This window comes from Silurus aristotelis, assembly GCF_946808225.1.
Source record: "Silurus aristotelis genome assembly, chromosome: 19".
Classification (NCBI taxonomy): Eukaryota; Metazoa; Chordata; class Actinopteri; order Siluriformes; family Siluridae; genus Silurus; species Silurus aristotelis.
The window spans coordinates 14,580,087-14,590,493 of record NC_139592.1 but is presented as its reverse complement, the minus strand read 5'-3'; the positions used below and the strand labels follow the sequence as shown (position 1 = coordinate 14,590,493).

The 10,407-nt window shown below is 38.9% G+C and overlaps 1 protein-coding gene and 1 long non-coding RNA gene across 2 annotated transcripts in view; one reads left to right on the top strand and one right to left on the bottom strand.

The window, feature by feature from the left end:
- The first annotated feature begins 6,881 nt into the window (after nucleotides 1-6,881).
- hsd17b10 (hydroxysteroid (17-beta) dehydrogenase 10) overlaps nucleotides 6,882-10,407 on the top strand; it is a 13,973-nt gene continuing 10,447 nt past the window's right edge. The window contains exon 1 of the mRNA XM_083570427.1: nucleotides 6,882-6,967. The gene's annotated coding sequence lies outside the window, so the exon portion shown is untranslated. The remainder of the gene's footprint in view (nucleotides 6,968-10,407) is intronic.
- On the bottom strand, nucleotides 6,925-10,034 carry LOC310741975. The gene is made up of 2 exons (XR_014538112.1): nucleotides 8,936-10,034; nucleotides 6,925-8,553 (listed from the first exon to the last, which is right to left on the bottom strand). It is a non-coding gene; the product is annotated as an uncharacterized lncRNA (long non-coding RNA).

The window sequence follows — 10,407 nt, the reverse complement described above, 5'->3', positions numbered from 1 at the left end:
CCTAACCATCTTTGGTTTGAAATTGTGAAAATACTTTTTCTTGCTATTTAAAAAAACAAACAAAAAAAATACTGTTATTACTCCTTTCACCGTTGCTACAGTTAGTATTAAATGCACTTAGCACAGGTAGATATTTGAAACTGTAATGATTATAGGTATTTTTTACCTTATTGCTATTGTTTCAGACCACTTCACCATTAGAATTGAATTGTAGCCATTGGACTAAACCACAACTTTGTCGAACATTTTTAGACGCTTCAAATAATCAGTGACGATCATTCAAAAGCCGATCAAATTCAACATTCAACTATTGCATCCTTGCACAAAATCAGAGTTCTCTCTGCTTCTAAAAACCAAAGTGCATACTTTTTTACTATTTGTCAACCCAAATAACAGCTTTTGTTCGTTTGTGGAAATCAGAGTTCTTCTATTCAGTAATTGAGACACACATTATGGGTCCATTGACAAATATTAAATGAAGGAAACAATGTATTTACATTTTTTTGGTGAAATGTGGCTGAGGTGTGTGTTGTCCGGTTTCTTTGCTAACATAGTTTTCTCTTTTATGAAGCATAGCCTCAGATGCAAGTCTCGATGCCGTTAAAATCCTAGCACCCTCTACAGTTACAGTTTGGGAAATGTAGCTTCATCAGTAGTCGTGGTGATGGTGAATGTAAGCACATAACTGTTAACTGGTTCAGCCACAAGTTAGCGTGAGTCCATGCCTGTGCATTCCTATAGACTTGTGTCTTGAGAATTATTATTTTTTTTTTTTTTGCTTTAAAACTCTTCCCTTCTATCCTAGCTTTGAAGCCCTTCACGTCACAGGACCGCCTGTGTGCTTTTGACCAGTCTTTGTAAGGTTTTGAGCCCGTTAGCGATAACAGCAATGTGTTGTGTACTGTGGCACCTTGCCATTCCCCCTACTTTTGCTAGATGAGTGCCCTTGTTTTATCCTCTTCTTTTTAGAGCATGTTGCCCCTGCAATGTTGTCGACCCCAGTCTCCTTTGTAGGCAACATGCTCCGTCATCCGATCCGTTCACCAGGATAAACGCGTTGATGCATGCATCAAGGTCTCCAAAAGAACTTGTGTAGTGAAGGGTGAAAATTCATTTATTATTATTGCTGTTATGGTTATGATTGTTATTAACAGTTTCTCATTTTTAGTCAAAAAAAAAAAGAAAGCACCAGGTTGTTTGGGAAAGAAATCTTTTTTATTTGTCTTGCTGTTGTGGTCTGGATTCACGATGCATTGAGAAGAAAGCCAAAAGGCTGAGAGAGAAAGAGTTGAAGTTGGCAGTCATGTTTGTATGGTTAGATGATGACTTACAGTGCTGAAATAAAATTTATTCTTTTAGTAAAAAAAAAAAAAAAAATTTGCCACTTCTGTTTATTTTAACAAACTGTATGTTGTGTGTTTTCTTTTTCAAAACCGGTTTTGAATGAAGGCTAAAGAGGACGAAATTTGACATTCTTTAACAAGTTGAAGTAGTTCTTTGTAAAGAGCTAGCATGTATCAGATCCCATTTCCCAAAAGAGACTGATTCCTAACGTCTGTTTTCTGTTGGTCCTCCAGTTTATATTTTAACTACCTTCTTCCATTAGATGAAAGACTCTTAGTGCACTTTGAACTTGCCATCTGATGCACTCCGTGACGTCTCGATACCATCGATACCAAAATTATTCTATTCAAACCTGATTCTACTTATTGTCTCAACTACAACCAGCCAAAGAATGAATAAACATCACACTGTGAATCAGTGTCTGTTGCATTGCAGCTCAGTTGTTCATAAAAATCAAATAAAGTTGCTAAAAGGTATTAATTAGATGATTGATGAGGGCATCTTCATTGTTCTTCAAAATATGGTGGTGTAGACACCACATACTAGTCTTGATTCCTACCAAAACATTGTAAAAACTAAAATAAATAAATAAAAATAAAATTGTATATAATAAATATTTTGGTTGCTGCAGATAGTTAAAAAATCCCTTAGCAAGTTCAGCGTTCCTGCCACAACGTATCTACTGATACCGCTTTGAGAACAATGCGTTAGTGTTTCATAATTGAAGTTGCTCTTCTACAGCTGCAATGAAGTGAATTCATGCTGAACATTACACTCATCTCAACAAATAAATACTGTATACACATGCCACAAATTCACATTTAGTGTAATACTGAGCCTGCACAGGCACTTGGCCTTGGCCTTGAGGATGTCTATAAGCAAGTCAACCTTGATTTTAAAGTTGGATGACCTTGATGGAGAAGGTTCAGGCGGAAGTGGAAGGGGTCATAAAATAAAGGGGGCACCCAATCACCATGGACAGCCTGTATATGCGACTGGAGGAAATGAGCGCTTGTACCGTCACTTGCCATAGTAAGTGTATATATACTCAAAGAGAAACACACACACACATACAGTACATTACATGCATACACTACAGTACTGTGCAAAGGTTTTTGGGGTGAATAAATATTTGATCAATTACCAAAATGCAAAGAAGAAAACATTTGGTGTGAGACAAAATCAGGGATTATGTGGGATCAGAGACAGGTGTATAATTGAACATTGATACAAATTAAGTGCTAATAATCGATTTCATATGTAGGGTGAAACACGGCCATTAACTGAAACAGAAACGGCTTTATAGGAGGCTAAAACCTGGATAAGGAACAGCCAAACTGCTGCTTAGGAGGTTGTGGAGGACAGTTTCATGTCGCAGGTCGCACTTTAGCAAGACCGAGCACACCAACAAAACACAAGGTAGTTATACTGCATCAGCAAGGTCTCTCCCAGGCATTTTAAGATGTGCTGTTTAAGCTATTTTGAAGTAACAAAGAAACAGGCAATGTTGAGGCCTGAAGACAGCCAAAGAACCTTAATGCAGCAGAAGGCAAGTTGTTTGCTGGAGAGCATTACAATAATAAGTCTCAAAATGACGTTACACAAGCTATTTTTATTTTTTACAACAGTCAAGCTTAAATGTAGTAATTGTGTGTGAAAAACTAAATACATTCTTACTAAACCCTTAGGATTTAAGAGGCTGGAGTATTCAGGTTGTGTTAAAACAACGCCAAGGAGGAAAAACATTAGCAATGATCTTAGTGAAGCAATGGTTGCCGCTCATGAATTTGAGAAGGATTATAAGGCCATTTCCAAACTATTTCAATCGTTCTACAGTGTGGACCAACTATTCTAGAGTCAGATTTCAGGCCATCTGTCAGACAGCTAAAGCTGAAACTTGTTCATGCAACAAAACAATGATCCAGTGCAGACCAACAAATCTACAATAAAATGTCTAAAAAATAACAATCAGTGTGTTGCAATTGGCCCGGTCAAAGACCAGGCCTTGACTTTTGTCCGTATACCATTGTCCATACACATTTTTTAGAACATCCCACTTAACATTTACTCCCCATTTGTCTTTGTAATTAAAATCATTTTTGGGGGGTGGGTAGATGTTTCACTAGATTTTAAAGTGTGCTTGTGGCTGTTTGTGCACATTTAGCCACAAAGGTTAGTAAAGTCAGGTACCGTTACAGGTTGAGAATTCCTGGGTCTTAATTCATCCCAGGTGTTCAATAGGGATGAGGTCAGATCTCTATAGCAGGCCACTCAAACCATGTAAACCCTGGAGGTGGTAGCTCAGTGGTTAATGTTCTGGGTAACTGATCAGAAAAAGTCAGGATTTCAAGCCCCATTATTGCCAAGCTGACACACTTAGACCTTTAAGCAAGGACCTTAACCATCAGTGCTCCAGGGGCGCTGTATCATGAAAGACCCTTTGCTCGGACCCCTGCTTCCTAACATCACTGGGATATGTGATGAAATAATTTCACTGTGCTTTAAAGTACATGTGACAATATAAAGCACCTTGTTCATATTTAATTTTGTGCACAGGGACATGATGTGCAAATCTTTTAAATCTTTTACCTGTTCATTGTTCATTTATTGAACAATATAAATATAAATATATAAAAAAATCGAATGAATTCATTAAATGCCCTGCCTTTTCTGAAAAACACTCAAGTACATGTTGATCCTTTTTCTGAGGCTTAAGCTGATTTAGTTCAAGTAAATATTCATTTGAGCTGCTTTACATTCTAAGTTGCCATAGCTGCCACAGCTGCCACTTACTCAGATATCAGTTTGTGACACTGAAAATGCTAGTAACAGATTCAGATCATGACCCTGTTGAATACTTCCCCAAACACTTGTGGTCAACTATTAGGATGCATCTTCCTAATTAGTGCCAATGAGAATGAGACACTCCTCATGGAATGGCACTTCTAAACCCCTTCTCAAAAACAACTGTTGCTTTATGACCTTGAACCAGATGGCTGTCTGGCTCTATGTGCATAGGAAAGAGAGGCGGCAGAGATAAATGATATGGCATGAAGGTTTTTGTAGCAAATACTCTGTCTCTGTCACTTTCTGACTTTGTTGCCTAAAGTTCTCACTATGCAGGTGCATGAAAGGATATCCAGGTGTTAGACACTGCCCCTGATGATTAGAAATGGTGGATTAGGATTCCAGGTTTAGTGCCAAAAAATACTTTCAGGAATCACCCCATTAACTTGACTCTTCTTCTTCTTCTTCTTCTTTCGGCTGCTCCCATTAGGGGTCGCCACAGCGGATCATCCGTCTCCATACCACCCTGTCCTCTATATCTGCCTCTTTTACACCAACTACCTGCATGTCTTCCCTCACCACATCCATGAACCTCCTCCTTGGCCTTCCTCTTTTCCTCCTACCTGGTGGCTCCATCTTCAGCATTTTTCTACCAATATAATTCATGTCCCTTCTCTGCACATGTCCAAACCATCTCAATCTCGCCTCCCTCACCTTGTCACCAAAACATCCTACATGTGCTGTCCCTCTAATAAACTCATTTCTAATCTTGTCCATCCTCGTCACTCCCAACGAAAACCTCAACATCTTCAGCTCTGCTACCTCCAGCTCCACCTCCTGTCTTTTACTCAATGCCACTGTCTCTAATCCATACAACATCGCAGGTCTCACCACAGTCCTATAAACTTTCCCTTTCATTCTTGCAGATACTCTTCTATCACAAATCACTCCTGTCACTCTTCTCCACCCACTCCACCCTGCCTGCACTCTTTTCTTTACTTCCCTAACACACTCTCCATTACTTTGCACTGTTGACCCCAGGTACCTGAACTCCTCCACCTTCTCCACCTCTTCTCCCTGCAACCGCATCACTCCACTGCCCTCCCTCTTATTTACACACATGTACTCTGTTTTACTCCTACTGACTTTCATTCCCCTTCTCTCCAGCGCATATCTCCACCTCTCCAGGCTCTTCTCAACCTGCTCTCTACTCTCACCACAAAACACAATATCATCTGCAAACATCATAGTCCAGGGAGACTCCTGTCTGACCTCGTCCGTCAACCTGTCCATCACCACTGCAAACAGGAAAGGGCTCAGGGCCGATCCTTGATGCAGTCCAACCTTCACCCTGAACCAGTCTGTCGTACCTACTGCACACTTTACTGCCGTCACACTGTCCTCATACATGTCCTGCACCACCCTCACATACTTCTCTGACACACCAGACTTCCTCATACAATACCACAACTCCTCTCTCGGCACCCTGTCTTACGCTTTCTCTAAATCCACAAATACACAATGCAGCTCCTTCTGTCCTTCTCTATACTTCTCCATCAACATCCTTAAAGCAAATAAGGCATCTGTGGTGCTCTTCCTCGGCATGAAACCATACTGTTGCTCACAGATGGTCACCTCTTCTCTCAGCCTGGCTTCCACTACTCTTTCCCATAACTTCATGGTGTGACTGATCAACTTAATTCCCCTGTAGTTACTGCAGGTCTGCACATCTCCCTTATGCTTGACTATTTCCTGGTATTTCAGGATTACTATGAGCTAAAAAAAAAAAAAAAAAAACATAGATGGGAAATCTAAATGTATTTCATTATGCAATGAGTTTTTCTTTCTCCTGAAAAATATGAAAGTTATAAGTTGCTACATGGATGTGCATTGTGTATTATAAACATAGTCTTAGGACGTTTAGAATAGAAACTCAGTGAACACAATTAAACAAGTCTCCTTTCACTGCATCTCTATACATCCATACATCTCTAGCACAAGCATCAATATTACCTTGATAAAATGACCTCGGGTTTTCGGTGCATTTTTGTGCATTTCTTTCTGTGGTTTTTCTGCGGCTCTGTCAGCTATTGTGGAATAAAAAAGAGCTATTAAATCCAGATACATTTGAGCTTGTGCAGTTTGCTACATATGCAGTTTGCGACCTTTGACGAAAATGCCTACATTTTTGGACGTCTTCTAGAAGTCCTCGGTGATTTTACTTTGCAAGCTGATTGGTTAAAGCAAAAGCTTCAAGCAGCATGGACTGTACACTGCAAGAGCCCACAGTGTTCATATTTAGGGCCTTTACGTCACGTGACGTGACGGCAGAAATCTTATTGGATAGAAACTCCAATGTATACAAATACTCCTTGCAGCAGCGCACCCAAAAAGAAACGATATGGAATGAAGAGAGTCGACTATATTGGGTATAATTTTATACCTATTCATTGGCAAAAATATATATTTAAATCAGATTTAGATCAGAATATATTTAAGTATATATTTTTAAATACCCCATAGTAAGAACTCATTAACAGAGACGTATAATGGATGCTCCAAACAATAATAAATAAATAAATAAATAAATAATACAAAATCTAAATCTCGCTGTTAATTAACATAAGAAAACACATTACCCTGGTATTCATTATTAAATCATAAACCATAATATTATTTCGATTAAAGCGCTGATCCGCAGTGAGCTGGTTTCCACAGAAACGCCCCCTGACAGCAGACTCCACCGCCTCGAGAATCCGAAATCTCGCGATAGGACAGCATCGTCTGAACGCTGCTCTAAGATGGCGAAGACATGTAGGAGTCAGGAGGGTTTCAGGTGAGCAAAATCATCCCGTTTCTTCACTCAGTTTCAGATCTCAGTTTCAGACGGAGAGCTGCGCTTCTTTTGCTGTTCGTAACGCTTTAAAAAAATAATAAAAAACCAACAACATGCGGATGGATATATGTGATGGGCGCGTCTCCGAGCCGTGCAGCAGCTTTACTGCTCATCATCTCCAGCGGCCATTTTTAAGATGGAAAAAAAGGAATGAATTTTAACTGATTTATCAGCAATGCACTTATCTAGACTTATTCAACATATATAACACGATCGTAAATGTACGAATGTCTTCATTTGAATGTTTTCTATGAATCTGTCTAAAGCTGGTAAGGTTATTTTTCCGATTTCAGCGTGCTAAGTGTAACACAGCTGGGGGACAAGCGGGACCAGAGAGCTGGAATTTCTAGCTGTGTGTAACATCAGTTACCTGCAGATTATGTCTAATTGTTATAAAATAAACAACTAATAATGTTAACCATAACACTGGGTTTATTTAACATTCGGAATCTATAGCTGAATATCTAATAAGCAGAAATCCTTTGTGGCCGGTAAAGCTCTTAACCTCAGGTGCGTCTGGCATGTTTCACATTTTCTCATTCCTGCTTATGAGACTGAAAAACACAGGCTCATGTTGCGACACGGAACATTACAACTACATGCCTAATATTGTGTAGGCTTTCCCTGTGCCATCAGAACAGTTCAGACTCCTCAAGACCTCTGAAGGTGTGCTGTAGTGTCTTGCACCAAGCTGTTAGCAGCAGAACCTTCAAGTAGAAAATGAGGCCTATATGAATCACACTGGTTTGTCCAGCACATCCCACAGCTGCTCGATCAGAATTAGATCTGGAGGATAAGAGGATCAACCCCTTTGGCAAACCGTTGTCATGTAGGGTTGCTGTTGGTCTTTCGGTAGGTGGTATTTGTCAAAGGAACATCCACATGAATGCTAGGACCCAAGGATTCCCAGTGCACGATGCCCAGAGCATTACGAAACCCCCACCTGTTTGACTTTTCCCTCATAGTGAACTTTTGTGCCACCTGTTTCTGACAAACGACACACACTCAGCCATCACGTGATATGAAAGTACACGTAATTCATCAGACCTGGTTACCATTTTTCCATTGGTCTGGTTCTAATGCTCATGCACTACTTTTGACAGATGTCAGCATGGGCACAGTGGTCTGTGGCTATGCAGCCCCATGTGTATTAATCTGAGAGAACACAGAGTGTATCACACCTTTCTATCATAACCAGCATTCTTGCTTTCTTTCTTTTTAAACAATTTGTGTTCGAGAAGCTCTTTTGTAAGATCAGTACCCGACTTGTTAGCCTTCACTCTCCATGTGCATCAGTAAGTCTTGGATATTCATGATTCTTTCAGTTCTTCAGTTCTTTCAGAACACACCCTACAGTACTGGCTGATTGGGAGATGCTTTGACCCAGTCCTCTAGCCATCACAATTCGTCAGCGTCACTCAGATCCTTGTGCATGCCTGTTTTCCTGCTTCCAACACATCAATTTGGAAAACCTGCTGTTCACTTCCTGTCTGTTGTATCCTGCTCGTTGACGGGTACTGTTGTAACTAGGGATGCACCGAAATGAAAATTCTTGGCCGAAACCAAAAACCGAAAAAGGAGGAAAGCAAGCCGAAAACCGAAACACCGAAAGAAATTATGCCAATTATTATTACCGTTGCATTTATGGCTATGACTGTGTACTAAACTTACTAAAATCAAGGCATATCAATTGCATAAATTAAATATTAAAGTTTCAAAGAATAAATCAAATACAAATTATGAAAATATTTATTTATAGCACATTGCAACAATGCACAGGATAAAATAAATAAAAATTCTAACTTAAATGTTTAACTTAAATGCACTCATGTGTACATTAAATAATAATGTACAGGCCCTCTGGCTTCCTGAAAGGTTGTAAAATTAAATATGTTCTTTCATTAAAACAAAGTGCATTCAGAACAAGTGCAACTGCTTAAAGATACAATACAACACTATCACTGGGAAACTTCCTGCCTTTTCAAAACGAATTCTACAATAATTATACCGGATTGTTGATGCGAACTATACAGGAAACGGCAATATTAAAAGGATGAAACCAGTGCAAAACAACAAAAAAAAGACGTCTGTAAAACTGTTGGTTTTACTAAATCATACAGTTAGGGAAACGAAATGATTGAGAAAATTAGATTGATAGTAATACTCGTCTGAAATTTCCCCCAAAATACCTAGAATTTACTGTTGAGGGTAGACTTTGCTTTCAGACTGAGCAGCTAGTTTATGACGTACACCCACTGATTGGAATCAACAGGTTATATCTTCTAAATATGTATAACTACAGAATGATCTACAGAAATGTTAATATAGGAGAGAGTAGAGGTGCATTTACTCTCATCTTTACTTTCATGTGAGCGGTCAGATATGAAAAAAAGAGAAAAGACTGCTTTCATTAACAGGAAAGTATTTGTTCATTTATCATAAATAACTGCCTGCTCAGGGTTGCAGCTGTGGTTTAACTGAAGGTTACAGGCTTGTTTAGGCTTTATTTTGGGAAAACAGGACAAACTCAATTTGTTGAGAAATGCCGTGGGTAGGTACCAACATAAACATTAAACCCTTGCAGTTTAGGTCGTGCCTACTTTAGATAGTTGTATTAGGTTGCAACCATATTTAGTAAGTAAAGTAACTGAATGTAGTCTGTTGCTATACAGTGTATATGTGTGTGCGCACAGGCACGTGTTCCTGGTTCAGGGCTCATGCTCAGATGTGTTTCTGGGTTTTTGAGCACCGCAGCGTTTCTGCTGGTTAGAAAAAAAACTATTTAAAGCAGGAAGTGGTTAAGACTTTGGGCAGTTGAATGAAAGGTTGAAAGTTCAACCACGTCGCAGCATCACTGTTTCTTTCTACACCTCAGCAGCTCAGTTGTATCCTGTGAAGATGATTTGGTAAACCTGACGTGTGAATTTGGAGCAGGACAATTTTTTATTATTTTAAAATATTACTTAATATTGCTTTTTCACGCTTCTAAGGCTTTGATAAAATAATATTTGTATGCATCATATTTGGTCAGACTTTTGGCTTTATGTCTGAGTACAGCTGCAAAAAAAACTTTATTTTATTAGAATTTGTAATCTATTACATGTTTTCAGTAAGAGATTTCTGTTAAATACGTGTTTTGTATGTTGTATTTTAATTGTATTATGTGTGTTAATGTTTTGCATGGCTGCTACCTTGGTCAGGTCTTGTAAGAGATCATTTATCTAAATGGGATTTCCTGCTACAATAAAGTAATTAATTTTTTTTTTACAATTTTGGCTAAGCAGATACAGGCATGTATTCTTTTTTTCAGTTGTGTTACTTCTATGTAAAAAAAAAAAAAAAAGGAGGGGGGGAACTAATTTGAAATTTAACTGTATACC